Source organism: Phodopus roborovskii, unplaced genomic scaffold, assembly GCF_943737965.1.
Source record: "Phodopus roborovskii unplaced genomic scaffold, PHOROB, whole genome shotgun sequence".
NCBI classification, from domain to species: Eukaryota; Metazoa; Chordata; class Mammalia; order Rodentia; family Cricetidae; genus Phodopus; species Phodopus roborovskii.
Window position 1 is genome coordinate 76,041 of NW_026125976.1, and position 18,232 is coordinate 94,272.

At 36.2% G+C, this 18,232-nt stretch overlaps 2 pseudogenes; one reads left to right on the plus strand and one right to left on the minus strand.

Moving 5' to 3' along the window:
* The first annotated feature begins 788 nt into the window (after positions 1-788).
* LOC127218203 (60S ribosomal protein L36a-like) lies at positions 789-1,171 on the plus strand (annotated as a pseudogene).
* Positions 1,172-1,855: 684 nt separating this feature from the next.
* Positions 1,856-18,232, minus strand: part of LOC127218208 (inhibitor of Bruton tyrosine kinase-like) — a 62,852-nt pseudogene continuing 46,475 nt past the window's right edge.

Consider the following 18,232-nt stretch of genomic DNA (forward strand, 5'->3'; position numbering starts at 1 on the left):
GGTTACTTGTGTAAAGTATTATATTATCTGCAAATTGTGAATGTTTGATTTCTCCCTTTCCAGTTTGTAACCCCTTGATCTCTTTTTGTTGTCTTATTGCTCTAGCCAGAACTTCAGGTAAAATATTTAAGAGATATGGAAAGATTGGACAGCCTTGTGTTGTTCCTGTTTTAGAGGAATTGCATTGAATTTCTCACCATTTAGTTTAATGTTGGCTGTGGGATTTCTGTATATTGCTTTTGTTATGTTTATGTGTGTCCCTGTTATCCCTGATCTCTCTAAGACCTTTATCAGGAAAGGGTGTTAGATTTTTTTCAAAGGCTTTTTCTTTTTTCTTTTTTTTCAATATTACTTGTTATTGCATGTTTGCTTACACATCTGCTGCTTGTGGGTGGAATTGAACTGAAACACTGAGTTAGCTTCAGTTAATTTCCCATCAACTGAATTTGAGCAATGAACTGCTTACATATTCTCAGGGATTCTTTCCCAGAACTTGGGCATTGACATTCTCATTTTATTCACATACCGAAGCACAGATTTTATCATTGTTTTCCTTTTCATTTTAAACATTCAAAAACAAGCCAAACAGCATACTATGAAGAAATCAAAATTCGCATATACACATATAAGCTAGGCTCACAGAATTTCTGATTACATAGTACTAAAAAGTAGCTATAAACAACCGCTCAGACAAACTATTTAGTAATCATATGTCTGTTTTATAAAATCTTAACACTTTAAGAAACTGATTCTTGCTTTTTTTCTGTGCCGATATCGGTCCCGCCAACATGGTGAATATTCCTAAGATCCGCCGGACGTTCTGCAAGAAATGTGGCAAGCACCAGCCCCATAAAGTGACGTAGAACAAGAAGGGCAAGGACTCTTTGTATGCCCAGGGAAAGCGGCATTATGACAGGAAACAGAGTGGATATGGTGGGCAGACTAAGCCCATTTTCCGAAAAAAGGCTAAAACTACAAAGAAGATTGTGCTGAAGCTTGAGTGTGTTGAGCCTAACTGCAGATCTAAGTGGATGCTGGCTATTAAGAGATGCAAGCATTTTGAACTGGGAGGTGATAAGAAGAGAAAGGGCCAAGTGATCCAGTTCTAAGCTGATCTTGTTATGAAGACAATAAAAGAAACTCACCTCATTTGATTGTGGTTGGTCTTTTGGGAAGAAATAAACTGAAACTATCAGAAAAAAAAGAAACTGATTCTTTCACAATTAGTCATTCATATGACCTCTGTTGCTAATAATTCATGAATCTAAATCTCCCACAGACACTATGATTTTTGACTAATCTGTCTAGAACTGTTAGGAAGAACACAGCATTTTACCAGGTCCAACTTTAAAGAGGCCTAAAACATTAACAGCCCAATGAAAAGGCAACAGTAGATACTCTACTGTGGCAAAGAGCACATTCTGTACATTAGTGGATCAGAAGTCATGAATGAGGCTCCTACCTTAATCTCATCAGTGTCTTTTCTAAAAACACATATAGTAAACTCTTTTAAATTACTCCATATTCTCAAATGGAAAAAAAAGTCTTAATGAATCATTCGTAAACTTTATACTTCACCCATATTTTCAATTGTAAGGCAACTTAGAAGAAACAATCCAACCAACAAAACCTTAGCCTAACATATTTCCTGATCCATTGTCACATAAAAGTTACTATAATCACAATTTTTAAAAATTTATCATTAGTCATACAAACATTATAAACTATAGGGAGAAATCATATCCACTTTTATTCTGACTAGAATAAGGTGGCAGCAAATATGTAAGAAGGACAGTGCATATGGTTTCTTCCTGTTGGTGTAGCAACCACAACCGCGGGAGCAGCGTCATCTGTGCAGCAAGCTAGCAGCCATGCTTGTTCCACATGGGCACTGCTAGAGGCTCCTGTGGCGTCCTCTCAATGACAACAAACTCATCAGGGTTGCCAAATGCCTCATAGAAAACCAGCAGCTCTTATCGCATGCTCTCAACCTGAATGAGAGCCAAGGGTTTCTCCCGACTTCTGATAAGTGCAGCTTCTTGCTGCTGCTCTTTTACAATAGATACAAGAGTTACAGGAGTGCCTGAAGTAGAAGCAGCCAGTGAGGAAGACAGGCAGAGATTGGGACTCTCTAGTAATGGAAATTCAGAAACGTGATTGCTTTCTAGTTTTGGAGTTCCATAAGTTGAACATCTTACAATATTGAGGGCCTGAGAATTTTCAGTTCCAACTTTCTTGGTTCTACTGAACCATGGCCAGTAACAGCTTTATTTTCTCCTAGTAAGAAATCCTGTAATGACTTTGATGAAGGAGAGTGCAGGGAAGACCATGCATTAGCCGGCTTGGGGGACTTCGAAGGAGATGTTAGAACTTGTTCCATGCTGTTTGTTCCTGAATTATTTTCTTTGGTGGTCAATGGTATTGATGTTTAATAAGGATCAGGAGAAACAAATAGGCTGAATAGATGTTTGTTCAGGGAGAAATAACTTACAACATAGACAGAAGAGCACCAGCAGGTTCCTGGTCCCAAGAATGCCTCCGGATGTTCTCCGGTCCCCGTGCTGTAAGCAAGAGAGCTCTCAGAGCCCCCTCCTCAGACTTAGTTCCACCAGGCAATATCTGCCCCTGTCTCCACCCCTCAATGGGTGTGGTTTATGCCACAGGTGTGGACAAAGTGAATATCTCACTACACAATGTAATCAGTTTGCGTTGCCCTGAGAAAGTTTGACTCCATGAGAAATATTTTTTCCAGTGTTTCTTTTTGAGATGCTCCATATTTTTGTCTACTTTCTTCTGTTTCAATGATTGTTCTAAAATCCACGACCAGAGGACTCGCAGGACTCAAAGAGTCAGCAACCCAACTGGAAGAGACTCTGTTCCTGGGAATGAACTGGGGAGCAGATTTAGATGATGGTGATTTTTCCCATGGTTCAAAATCTTCCCTAGCACATGGAAGAGGTGTACCATTCACATATGGTTTAGCTTTCCCCTTATCCAAATGGAACCCTGCTGTAAAATCAAGCGACTGTAAGTCTCTGGGACTACCCACTCCTGCATAGCTTCCTTCAGAGACTGAGGTCAACAGTTCTGGAAGAGGCTCCACAGAATTGGTCTTACCAGACTTTAATAACCCTGCAGATGGTGAACTCTGGATGATATCTGAAAGGTTGTATCCTCCAGAACTGTCAGAGCGCTTCTGTGGCTTCTTTTTAGCTCTTGTTTTTTTCCTTCTTGAACATAGTTTCATAGTAATTTGGTTCCATATTTATTTCTTCTTAGAAAAAGAAATCTCCATTATCTACTTGCATGGAGTTAATATCTGGTCAATCTTGATACTGTGTATATGACTCTTTTCTCCATTGCTGGAATAATTTTTCTATAAAATATGGAAATATCCTTCAAAACATCCTCACTTAAAACATCAAGAGACCTTGCTTCAAGTAAGGCCACCATATTCAACTGAAACAAGACAGTCTTAACTGTTCAGCATTGTACATGTCTGCAAACTTCAGCAGCATAGCAGCATTCTTAAGGGTAAGTTTTCCAGTTAATGCTCCTTCACAAACCTCCATTAATCTAGTTATGAGAAGCTTATCGGCCACTACAAGAACACTACACATAAAATACACACTTTGAGAATCTTTTTTTACCACCACAGCCTCATCAGTATAGAGGTATCCAAAAGAACTTTCAGAATCTAAGACTGTATTGGCATCTCCAGAGCTGCAAAACTAGAGCCCTCAATCCATGATCTGCTCGGCATACTGTGGAAATACTTGAGTCTTGCACAGAGCACACATTTATGGCAGAGGAATTCCTTTCCAACCATGGCCTTCATGGTAATATCATACACAAATGAACATTTCTTTTTCTGACTCAGCTTCAGTTTATTACAAGTTTTCTTCAAAATAATTTTTTTTCATTTTCAACTCTGACTCCATCTAACCTGCTACTCAAGTTACTGAGGCTAAATTTCTTTGCAACATCCTTACAGAATCGTCTTCTCTAACACCTTTTCCCTTTTCGGAAGATTTGTGTTTGCTTTTCTGCCTTTCAATAATTACATGACCTTGGTTGCCTTTGTAAACCTCATATGCTGCCTTCTGGTTATCATCCAAATGGCAATTCATGTTATTCATATGAGAATCTGAGGAATACTTACAGTCTTCTGGCATTTAGTTCACAAGTATTCTTGGTTTGAAACCATGAGTTGGCTAATACCAGGCTGTTTTCAGAACTATAGCTTTGTAGTAGGGCTTAAAGTCAGGGGAAGGTGATGCCTCCTGAAGTTCTTTTTATTGTATAGGGTTGTGTTGGCTATCCTTGGTCTTTTGTTTTTGCATATAAAGTTGATTATTCTCCTTTCAAGGTCAGTGAAAAATTGTGGTGGGATTTTAATGGGGATTGCATTGAAACTGTAGATTGCTTTTGGCATGATTGCCATTTTTACTATGTTTATCCTACCTAACCAAGAGCATGGGAGATCTTTCCATTTTCTGGTATCTTCTTTAATTTCTTTCTTTAGAGCCACAAAGTTCTTATTATATAGGTCTGTTCTTGTTTGGTAAGTGTTACCACAAGATACTTTATGTTGCTTGTGGCTATTGTAAAGGGTGATGTTTCTCTGATTTCTTTCTCTGTCTCTTTGTCATTTGAAAAAAGTGGGGCTACTGATTATTTTTTTGAGTTTATCTTGTATCCTGCTAGATTGCTGAAGGTGTTTATCAGCTGTAGGAGTTCCCTGGTAGACTTTATTGGGTCGCTTATATAAACTATCATATCATCTGCAAATAGAGACAATTTGACTTCTTCCTTTCCAATTTGGATCCCCTTGATCTACTTTTGTTATCTTATATCTTTAGCTAGAACTTTCAGTACAATATTGAAGAGATATGGAGGGAGAGGGCAGCCTTGTCTTGTTCCTGATTTTAGAGGAATTGGCTTATGTTTCTCTCCATTCAGTTTGATGTTGACAGTTGTTTTGCTGTATGTTGCTCTTATTATGTTTAGGTATGTTCCTGTTATGCCTGATCTTTCCAAGACCTTTATCTGAAAGGGTGTTGAATTTTTGTCTAAGGCTTTTTCAGCACCTAGGGAGATAATCATATGGATTTTCTTTTTCAGATTGTTTATATGGTGGATCACGTTGATAGATTTTCATATGTTAAACCATCCCTGTAATCCAGGGATGAAGCCTACTTGGTCATAGTGGATGATTTCTCTGATGTATTCTTGAATTCGGTTTGCCAGTATTTTCTTGAGTGTTTTTGCATCGATGTTCATCAGGGGTATTGGTCTGTAGTTTTCTTTCTTAGTGTTGTCTTTTGGAGGCTTGGGTACAAAGGTTATTGTGGCCTCATAAAAAGAGTTTGGCAGTGAACCTTCTGCTTCTATTTTGTGGAACAGTTTGAGGAATATTGGTATTAGGTCTTCCTTGAATGTCTGGTAGAATTCTGAACTGAATCCATCTGGCGCTCGACTTTTTTTGGTTGGGAGGCTTTCGATGACCGCTTCTATTTCATTGCGGGTTATAGGTCTATTTAAGTTGTTTTTCTGTTCTTGATTTAATTTTGGTAAGTGATAGTTATCCAGAAATTTGTCCATTTCCTTTGAATTTTCAATTTTTGTGTAATACAAAGTAAAAGTATGACTTGAAAATTGTCTGGATTTCCTCTGTGTCCGTTGTTACGTTCCCTTTTCGTTTCTTATTTTGTTAATTTGCATGTTCTCTCTCTGCTTTTTCGTTAGTTTGGATAAAGGTTTGTCTATCTTGTTGATTTTCTCATAAAACCAACTCTTTGTTGCATTGATTTTTTTTTGTATTGTTTTCCTGGTTTCTATTTTGTTGATTTCAGACCTCAAGTTGATTATTTCCTGGCATCTACTCCTACAAGGGAGTTTGCTTCTTTTTGTTCTAAGGCTTTCAGTTGTGCTGTTAATTCTCTAATCTGATTGTCCACTGTTTTCTTCATATGGGCACTTAGTGCAATGAACTTCCCTCGTAGAACTTATGGGTTGTGTCCTCATTCTCGTTGAATATTAGAAAGTCCTTAATTTCTTTTTTATTTCTTCGTTGACACAGGTGTGGTGCAATTGCACATTGTTCAGTTTCCATGAGTTTACATGTTTCCTGCTATTTGTGTTGTTTTTGAATTCCAATTTTAAAGCATGGTGGTCTGATAAGGTACAGGGGACTATTCCTATTCTCTTGTATCTGTTGAGGTTTGTAATGTCACCTAGTATGTGGCCGATTTTAGAGAAGGTTCCATGTGGAGCAGAGAAGAAGGTATATTCTTTTGTCTTTGGATGGACTGTTCTATAGATGTCTGTTAACCCCAGATGAGACATAACTACTGTTAGTTCTTTTTTTTTTCTATGGTGAATTTCTAATTGGTGGTCCTGCCTAGTGTTGAGAGTGGTGTATTGAATTCTCCAACTCTAAGTGTGTGAGGTTTTATATGAGCTTTGAATTTTAGTAGCATTTCTTTTATGAATGTGGGTGCCTTTTTATTTGGGGCATAGATGTTCAGAACTGAGAGTTTGTGTTCATGGATTTATCCTGCAATGAATATGAAATGACCATCTTCATCTGTTTTGATTAATTTTGGTTTGAAGTCTAACTTGTTAGATATTAGGATAGCTACGACTGCTTGCTTCTTATTTCCATTTGATTGGAAAATCTTTTCCAAACCCTTTACCCTGAGGTAATGTCTATCTTTGAAGCTTAGATGTGTTTCTTGTATGTAGCAGAAGGATGGATTCTTTCTTCTTATCCATTCTGTTAGCCTGTGTCTTTTTATAGGTGAGTTAAGACCATTAATGTTGCGGGTGAGTAAGGACCATTGATTGTTGATGCCTTTTTGTTTTAGGTTTGTTGTTGTCAGTGGTATTTTCATATACTTGTTCTGCTTTACCCTTGGTTTCTGGTGTAGTTAGATTATCTGTTGCCTACATTTTTGTGGGCATAGTTACCTTCCTTAGGTTGGAGTTTTCCTTCCAATACTTTCTGCATGGATGGATTTGTATATACGTATTGGGAAAATCTGGTTCTGTCATTAAATATCTTGTTCTCTCCATCTATAGTGATTGAGAGTTTTGCTGTGTATCCTAGTTCTCGTAATACTTATAGAACATCTACTCAGGACCTTATGGCCTTGAGGGTTTCCATGTAGAATTCAGGTGTAATTTTTATAGGTCTGCCTTTATATGTTACCTATCCACTTTCTTTTGTTGCTCTTAATATTCATTCTTTATTCTGTATTCTAAGTGTTTTGATTATTATATGTCTAGTGGTCTTTTTTCTTTGGTCCAGCATATTTGGTGTTCGGTATGTTTCTTGTGCTTTCATGGGCATGTCCTTCTTCAGATTGGGAAAGTTTTCCTCGATGATTTTGTTGAATATGTTTTCGGCACCTTTGAGCTTGGCTTGCTTACCTTCCTCTGTGGCTATTATTCTTAGGTTTGGCCTTTTCTCGGTGTCCCACATTTCCTGGATGTTTTGTGTTAAGGATTTTTTGGATTTATGATTTTCGACGAATCCATTTCTTCTAGTTTATCTTCTGCGCTTGAGATTCTCTCTTCCAACTCTTGAATTTTGTTGGTTATGCTTGTGTGTATAGTTCTTGACCTTTTGCCCAGTTTTTCTATTTCCAGCATTCCAGAATGGCTAAAAATTAGAAACAACAATGATGACTCTTGTTGGAGAGTATGTGGCGGAAGGGAACACTCCTCCACTGCTGGTGGGAATGCAAACTCATACAGCCCTTTTGGAGATCAGTATGGCAGTTCCTCAGGGCCCGGCAATCCCCCTCTTAGGCATATACCCAAAGAATTCACATCCATGCAACAAAGGCACCTGTTCAACTATGTTCATAGCAGCACTATTTGTAATAGCAAGAACCTGGAAGCAACCTAGATGTCCCTCAATTGAAGAATGGTTAGTGAAGATGTGGCACATCTACACAATGGAATACTACTCTGCAGAAAAAAAATAATGGTATGTTGAAATTTGCAGGCAAGAGGATGGCACTTGAAGAAACCATCCTGAATGAGGTAACCCAGTCACAAAAAGAGGAACACAGTATGTACTGACTCATATATGGATTTTAGACCTAGATCCAAGGATCACCAGCCTATAATTCACACCAACAGATGAACTAGGATACAAGGTGTATTCTTAGAGATTCATACAAAGTCCCCCACTGAACTGGGAAGGGATATGTCCCCCAGAGCTCAGGGGAAGTGGGGGGCAGCGAATGGAGAGAGAAGCAGGTGAAAACGAGGGGGAGTATAGGAAAACATGTTTGACCAGGAAGATTGAGCCTGGATTAGAATAAAAGACAGGAGAGAGAGAGGGAGATACAGTGACAGAGAGAATGAGAGAGAAAGAACATAAAAGAGTGAGGTAATATTGGTTTGAAGATAAAATTGAACACAAAGAAAGGTCTAGAGAACTAAAAGACTGCTCCCAACTAACAATTTGAGATTCCTTGGAAAGGTTATCATAAATGCCCTTCCTGGAGTATGAGATCAACAACTAACTTATCCATGCAGCCCTCAAATAATGCCTGTTGTAAACAGGATTAAACACCCATACATAAACAGTGAGTTGAACTGGAACCCAGATGCAGATGGAGAGGACAAGACCAGGCAGCAGAAACACATACAGACAGCTTACCTGAACAAGGAGGAGCTAACGGCCACTAGACTGATATCAGGCCCCCCTGAATATGGGTTTCAGCCAGAAGGACTGAGCAGTCTAAGGAACTTCAGACAGTGGGGCCAGGATATATCTCTGGTACACAAAAGGACTTTATGAACATATCCCCCATGGAGGGATAACTGCCTTAATCTAGATACAGGAAAGAAGTCCTAGTCCCTACTTCACATGACCTGTCAGATCGACATGACCTCAACAGGATGGCATTCCCCTACATATGGAATTTGGGTGGGGGTAGGTTGGGAGAGTGGTTAGAATGCATGTGAGAGGGCAGAGAGGGTATAAGGGAGGGAAGGAGGGAGGGAGGGAAGGAGGGAGAAAGGGAAGTGGAATCGACATGTAAAATAATAAATTATATTAAAAAAAATGCTTTGACTCCAAAATTTAAGTTCAAGGACAAATTACTGGGGAAAAGGATTTCTGTTTTTGTTTCCACAGAAAATGAAAAGATGTGGATTCCTTCCAGACTAATGTGGTTTGATCAAGCCAGACCACCTGAAACAGAGTAGGAGGTGATCCTCCATTCAAAACAGCTGGACAAAGCAGCCTTACAGACTGCAGCCAGGATTTATGAATCTTCTTCGAATCCCCCATGAAAGTGCCCCTTACCAGCAACAAGTAGTTTGGAAAGAACAATGCCCCAATTCCCAAATATTGTCTATAAATGTTTGTTTCCATTTAAATGGACTTTGTTATATAAAATAAATTAAAAAAATTAAAAAACCCAACAAACATAAAATGCATACATCAACATTTTTTTCTTCCCTCTGTTTTCTGCCAAGTGTAATATGGCATTGGATTTCCTCCTTACAACTCATTGGTAGATGGAAGTCAACCATTCAAAGACCATCAGAGACAAAATGCTGAAAACTATCCTGCATGCTAAATACGGATATTAATCACTTTCAATAAGAATTCTGGAATAGTGGAGACATACCAATATCAAGAGTGTCACAATCCTCAGGATATGGTCTTTGAGCATGGTGGAGAGATTTCATGGACTCTATCTGAGTCATATGCCATTTCCTTGAATCTGAAAGCATGGAATGTCTCAATATTGCATACTTTATGCAGAAGTTTACAATTATTTTTATTTCCTAAAATAGGAGTTCTGTCCTAAAACATCACAGTAACCCATATTGATTAAATAAAAATGCCCTTTGTAAGTTTCAAACACATACATGACAAACACACAGAGACATGCACACAGAGGCACAAATAAAGGAACATATACACACACAATCCCTATTCTTAGTCAGTTTACTCTTATCTCACACTTCTTATGTCATTATGCCAAGATCATGATAACTACCCCAAACAGGTGGCCCCCTTTAGATATCAACATTTTTTTTCAATTAAATTTTTTTCTTGTCTGTTCTGTAAATTTATCCTATGCATGTGACTATAGATATCTTTGGAAAACTGTGGGGATCTAGGGGGTTCATTAGTGGGTACCATTGAGAAGGCAATGTCTTCTCCTACAGATATATCATTCCATGACCTACAGTTCAGAATGGAATGGTAAAATCATAAAAGTATACAACTCATCCGGAACTCCCAATGTATGGGACAATGTCTAGTACAGGCTCAGTGTAGGCAAACAGGTAAGACGTGAATTAAGATGAGAAGTTATGAGGAGGATTTCACACATAAAACACACAAAAATTTTATAGTTAACGAAATAGTAGAGTGAAGAGGAAGCCCAAGTATGAGAGGAAATCTTTGCTAGCTCTACAGCTGATAGCATTAATAGTCATAGTACATGAAGGACTCAAAATACAGAATCAGGAAATAAACACTCCATTCAAAATGGTCCTTGTACCTGAAAATAGTATGTTTTAAAATATACTCTCTGAAGGACATCAAGTAGATAAAAATTGTAAAGAGAGAGGTCAAACTTTCACTATTTTCTGATTATATGATATATATTTTGATATGATATATGATATATATGATATATGATATATATATTTTTTGAGATATATATATATATATATATATATATATATATATATATATATATATATCAAAAAATTCCCTGGGGGAACTCCAAAAGCTGATAAACTCCTTCAGTAATTTAGAGGGATACAGGATTAATGGAAAATATCAGAAGCTCAGAGCCCACCTATAGACAAATGGAATGATAAAGAAATCAGAGAATCATTCCCCTTCACAATAGCCAGAAACAGCAGAAAATATCTCAGGGTAACTCTAACCAAAAAAAGTAAATAACCTGTATGAGAATAACTTTAAGTCTTTGAAGAATAAATTGAAGGGGAAATCAGAAAATGGTAAGATCTCACATGTTCAAGAATAAGTAGTAGTTCCATAGTAAAAATGATAATACTACCAAAAGAAATCTATAGATTCAATGTATTACCTATCAAAATCCTACACAATTCTTCACGGCACTTAAAAGTATAGTATTAAATTTCGTATGGAAAAAAAAAATCCCAGGTTAGTAAAAACAACTCTTTATTGTAAAGGAACATCTGGAGGTATCACCATCACTGACTTCAAGATTCATTATAGAGCTACAGTAATTAAAACAGCTTGGTATTGGCAAAAAAATGGACAGGTTGACCAATGAAGTCAAATAGAAAATCCTGATGCTAACTCACACACCTATGAACACCTGAATTTTGACAAAGAAGCTAAAAATACAAAATGGAAAAAAGAAAGCTTCTTCAACAAATGGTGCTAGTATAAATATATGTCGACATGAAGAGTGCAAATAGACCCATACCATTTGTCATGCACAAAATTCAAGTTCAAATAGATTAAAGCCCTCAATATATATTTACCAACACAGAAGAGCATAGAGGAGAAATTTGGAAGTACCATTGAACACCTTGGTACAGGATACTACTTCCTAAATATGACACCAATACACAGGCAATAAGAGCAACAATGAGTAAATGGGACATCTTAAAATTGAGAAACTTGTGTAAAGTAAAGGACATCGTCAACAAGTCAAAACGGAAGCCTACACAATGGGAAAATGTCTTCACAAACCTGACATCTGACAGAGGGCTAATCTCCAAAATATACAAAGAACTCAAGAAACTAGACACCTAATGACCAAATAATCCAAATTGAAAAATGGGATGCAGATGTAAGGAGAGAATTCTAATCAGGAAAATCTCAAATGGTCAAAAGACAATTAAGCAAATGCTCAAAATCTTTACTCCTTAGAGAAATACAAATCAATGATACACGCTTACCCCATTCAGAATGGCTAAGATTAAAAAAACAAAACAAAACAAAACAAAACAAAAAAACAGTGATAACAGCTTATAGCACAGTAAGATGAATAATCTTCCCTTGCTGGTGGATTGCAAACTAGTACAGCTGGTATGGAATCAGTATGTCTATTTGTCAGGAGAATAAAAGTCAATTTACCTCAACATCCTTCAGTACCACTGTTGAACATATACTCAAAAGAGTCACAGTAACACCACAAGGCTATTTGGCCCACTCTTCATAACATTTTTGTGGCAAATCATATGCTCTTCTTAATTTACATAGATATCAAAATTCAGTCCTGAAATATAAAATGACCACACCCTATAATCCCTTTTCATGGGAACAACATTTATCATTTAATAATTGTCAGTGAGTGGATATAACACATGCATGCACACACACACACACACACAGAGAGAGACATACACGGACAGATGGACAGTTACATGCATACAATATGAATGTCTGTCAAACTCAAAGTGTTGGACAGTATTCAGCAATAATCTTACAAGATAATAACATTTGTGTATATTACTAATTAGTGCTGTATATTTTTGCTCATGTTTTCTTTCACTAACCGTGTATATCCATGGTATGACACCAGAGTTTTATATTTTGAGGAAGCTGAAAAGTGGCCTTTAAGATCTGGTTGGTAGGGGAAGGAAAACCCAAGAGAGTGGTTTCAAAGTCTTGATAGAAGGAATTCAGAGAAAAGGGAAAGTATTTGAATTTAGGATTCATTATCTTATTTGAAGAGAAGTACTATGATGGGATATGCAAAATGAAGGACTACAGGAATATCATTGCACACATGTGTCATATAAGGGATAAAAGATGATTGTTAGAGTCAGGGTCAATGTTAACGTTTATCAAATGAAGTAAACAATTAGTGACACTGAGTGTTGAAATATTGCATTTATTAGAGTTAAAGGTGACAATAAATTTCAACCTGTATATGTAACACCAGAGAACATAGTCTTTACTAACAAGAATGTGGATAGAGCTGGCCAAGAAACAAACTTCATTTTTGTTGTTTGTAAGAATGGTAGTGGATTCTCTGCTAATGAGGATGAAGTCAGATTCATACCCCTCAAAATTAGTGTCATGAGATTTTTAAAATCCTGTGTAATAATGACCATCTGTTTGTTGTGTGGACTAGCTCTTACATTATATTGTCATTGGGGTAGCATGGTCATGGAAGACTAGGAGCCATGGGGGAGGCTAATGGAGAGTTTATATTCATTATTCTTCACTAGAAAGAATCGAGCAAATTTTATTTTCCCAAAGTTCCGACCATTTTGAGCATTATTTGATCAAGTGTGCACTAAATTAAAACATGAAATTTACCATATAGACTCAGGAGAGTTGTTCAGGTTCCACTGACATGCATTCATGACTCTTTAGTGTGAAACACTAGAAAGTGATGTTATACCACAAGGTAGAGTTCATCAATGTGTCCATGGATCTTTGGGGAAATTATATTTGACTGTATTGACACATCTAAGAGTGGTGAATTTGGATAAAGTTGGAACTTTCCATTGAACATCACATTGGGACACTAAGGAATCAATATAAATTCTACAGACTTGTACTGACCATGTCTCTGAAATTGTCATTCTTGCAATACAGGAAAAAGTCAACACTTGACACCTGAACAACAAGAAAAACTTGTGAAATATGCTCATGAAAACAAGATTCCAGAAGGAAACATTCACAATGTTCTTGCTACAGGTAAAGTCATTGAAAAAAAAATATATATATATATATATATATATGGATCTATATGTATAATTAAACGCATATGCATACACATCTATCAATCCATCCATCTATCTATCTATCTACCTACCTACCTAGCTGCCTATCATCTATCTAGTTAGTAATAGCCCTGATTCAGATCATAACCACTCATATTATCCTTCAGTTGTCATTTCCAGCAATAATGAGTGGGGGAACTTTTCCTATATTCTTATAATAACACTCCTTGTCAATCCTGACACTACTCATGTTATTTTTCAGATACTTGTTCTAAATAAGACCATCTGTATGTAAGTATAAAGAGAAGCCATCTCTAACCATATTAATATTTGAATAGATTTGTGTACTTATATAAAATTTAAAAATAAGTCTTGACAATTATAAAATGAACTCAAAATCAGGCAAAATCAAGACAGAACTTTTGTGTCTTTTAAAGCTGAAAAAGTTATGGGGATTAAAATTGAGGATATAATATTTTTATTTATAAAACAATACGAAGGACTTTTATTTAGAATTGCTAATATTTTATATTTAGGAATATTCCATCAAAATATTTCTTGTTATTTGAAAAATCCTATTTTACTTATGATTCTGAAATATTATTTGTCACATATATGGTACAAGAGTGTTGATATTTCTAATATATTCTGTGAATCCTCTCAATCCATATTTTCATGTGGGGACAGAAAGAGTCATTATTCACTGTAGATTGTTCTCCTATATAATCCACAGTAAAGGTACCGGTGATTCTCTGGAAAAGAACCGTTTTTGTATAATCATTCCTGTATACTCTATATTATGCCATTTAATTTTATATTCATGCACTCTAAAGGATGAAGTCTTTCCTATCTGTTCAACCATGTTTTAATTTTGGCTTTCATGGGAGCACAGGTGAAAACAGGATGGCAAATATGAGTCATATCCTCTTGGTTATGGAATCAGCATCTCAAATAAATCACCATTTCCTTCTCTGTGAATTGTCCCCTCTCCTGTGAAGTCAGGATACCACACATCAAATTCGTGGCTTACCTGTCCTTTCTCTAAAACATGATCTATTTGCTGTACTTACTTTCTTGAATTATTAAATAAATTATTGCAAGAAGCAATACATACCTTATGAAAGGGATCTCATTCAAAGAGCACATGAATATTCACTAAGATAATTAAAATAATCACTCTGGTGTAACAAAGATATTAATATTACTAAAAACTATTGTAATATTTGAAATGTCACACAATTACTATAGAGACCTGGCTGAGCGAGAACACCGCAGAAGTGAATTTTTTATTGTGCTTCATACATACGTTAAACTGTAAATTGTGATATACAGTTGAATGGTTATAACACACTAAAAGAATTCACGTAACAGACTCTTTGGGTCTTCTTACCTGTTCCACAATATTGAAAATGGAGGAAGAAATCTGTTTTCAAAAGTCCATCTGAGGAGATTATCTTTTGTTAAATGATTTCAGTAAGCAAATCAGTCAGGATATGCTTAAACAGTGTACATGTGAACCATTCACGATTGAAAAATAAATTCATGAGAATGATGTTCCATAGACACCAAGCCCTACAATATTAGATGAGCATATTAAAATTTTCTGGGTGTATTCCAAAGATTCTTTAGAATATAGGTAGCTATGATAACAGAAAAGGCAGATACAATCTTCTTTGAGGGATTGGATGAAGGAAAAAGAAGAGATACAGACAGTGTTAATACATCCATTCTTTTGAAGTCTAAAATCTTCTATTTAACATTTCTGTGTGTATGCCTTGTAAAATAATGTTCCCTTAGAAAAAGATACTTGACTAATGCTTTTTTGAAAAATCTATATATTCAATGTAAATTTACATCATTTTTACCCTCATTTTCAAAGTAACTAATTTTGTTTTTGTGCACTCAAATTCTTCTTCCAATTTCCCAGTTCTAAATGAATATACATATTTATTTTAATATATATGTTTGCAAGTATTTGTGCATATGTGAGTGTGTGTGTGTGAGTGTGTGTGTGTTGAGAGACAAGTAATTGACACAGATATTTATAACCCAGTTGTGTCCACTAGTGTTTCTCAAATGTATTCATGTGTATTCATGTTTAGTGCTGACTCTTTGCTTTTCACGTACATATAAGTGGCCTTATTTCAAAGGTAAACTGATATGACAAGTTGCTATCTAAGATGCTGAGTGTTCAAATGGCTTGAAAGTTCTAAAGCACACCATTCACATAGTGACCTCATTTATCATATATATACAATTTGAGAGGTAACTCAAAATTGATTAGTTGAATTTATGTCCTGAGCTATAGAAATTAAGCCATGCTTGCTTTCATAAATATATACAAATACCAATAGTGTTTTCATCCACTAGTATACTTTCTAAGTATATTAATAATGGTAATTTCTTAATCAAGACTCCTAGAGATATGATTAAATATCAGTTTAGCTGGTTGTACTCTCCTGAAGGCCACATATAATCTAGAATCTTCATTCATCAAATTGCACAATGTATTTTTTTTTTGTTTTGCAGATACATTCTCATAACAGCCTTGCGCCCCTGCAAGGCATCAGTTTTGTAGGTTAACAGTGCACAGAGATTATTCTTTCCCTGCTTCCTGAGCAAAATAAACAAGAAAACAAATTACTCCATTCATAAACATAGATTATAGAACTATAAAGCATGTCCTCAGAAAGTGAAACAGAAATGGCTGTGAAACATTTAAAATTGTTCAACATCCTTAGCCAGCAGGGCAAAAGAATTGGAAACTAGATATTTTTGTTTAATTCTCTCAGCATGATAAACTTCATTAAAGTAATTTTACCCCAAGTTAGTGAGGATTCAGGGAAAGGACTGGATGGCATTCCCCTACATATGGAATTGGGGTGGGGGGATGTGAGGGGAGGGTGGTTATGGTGCATGTGAGAGGGCAGAGAGGGTGAAAGGGAGGGAGGAAGGGAGGGAGAGGCAACTGGGATCGGCATGTAAAATAATAAATTAAATTAAAAAAATGCTTTCATTCCAAAATTTAAGATCAAGGACAAGTTACTGGGGAAAAGGATTTCTTTTTTTTTTTCCCACAGAAAATGAAAAGCTGTGGATTGCTTCCAGATTAATGTGGTTTGATCAAGCCAGACCGCCTGAAACAGAGTAGGAGGTGATCCTCCATTCAAAACAGCTGGACAAAGCAGCCTTACAGACTACAGCCAGGATTTATGAATCTTCTTCGAATCCCCCATGAAAGCACCCCTTACCAGCAACAAGTAGTTTGGAAAGAACAATGCTCCAATTCCCAAATATTGTCTATAAATGTTTGTTTTCATTTAAATGGACTTGGTTATATAAATAAATAAATAAATAAATGAGATAAACAAAAAAAAAAAAAAAAAAAAAAAAAGACATTTTACCCCAAGTTAGTGGGGATGCAGGGGAAGGACTGCATTTGGTTCTTCTTGGTGGAAGTATAAAGTGATTCAGCTGCTATCAAAATCAACAGGAATGATCCTAAAAAGGAAACATCAGTCTTACCACAACACCTTCAAAGAAGAATTCCATCTATCTTCTCTCAACATCTTATTTTCAATGTAGATTATGAAGGATCGCTTCCAAATATGTTACAATTAGCCAGTAATAATTGAATCCCTATCAAGCAACACACACCCACACCTACATACTCCTTCTGCACTTCGGTGTGCATACACAGAGAGGGATAAACATCACTGGTGATTATATTGACAAAAATCCTTAATACAATACTAGAAAAGTGAATACATCCCAATATCAATAAGACAATCCACAATGATTAAGGTGGCTTTATTCCAGTAATATAGACTTCATTCAACGCATAGAATTCTATAAATATAACAGATAATAAAATGTAATCAAGGCAACAAAGTACATGATAAACTCATTAGATTAGGAAAAGTCTGTGACAATATACATAATGCTTCCAAGATAAAATTCCCAGTGTGTAGGAACTGAGGCAACATTCTTCAAAATATTAAAAGATTTCTCTGACAAACATCCTGCCAAACTGTCCTATATGTAGACCACCTGCAAAGAAACTCTCTAAAATCATGAAGAAGACAAGGAGCCCAATATCCCCAGTCTTTTACAATGCTGTCTTGGATGCATTAAACTGAGCAATACAGGAAGTGAAGGAAATTAATATCACACACCTAAGGAAAGATACATTAAAATTATTCCTATTTTCAGATGACAAGATATTATACCTAAGACACACCAAAATTTTACCAGAACACATGTAGTAAACAATTTCAGTGACACAACAAGGAAAGAATCAGTTTTCCAAGTCAACATCCTTTTTATATACCAAAACAAAGCACCCTTGGTAAGATATCACGGAGGGTCCTGCTCAGAGACTCCTGAGGCCTGGGACCTGTATACTCATGGTAGAGCCTGTCCCAGCAGACTGGCCCATCATGAGTCTTCTTGCATCATACTCATACCTATGGTGCATTACATTGATATATTTTCATATGTTGAACCATAC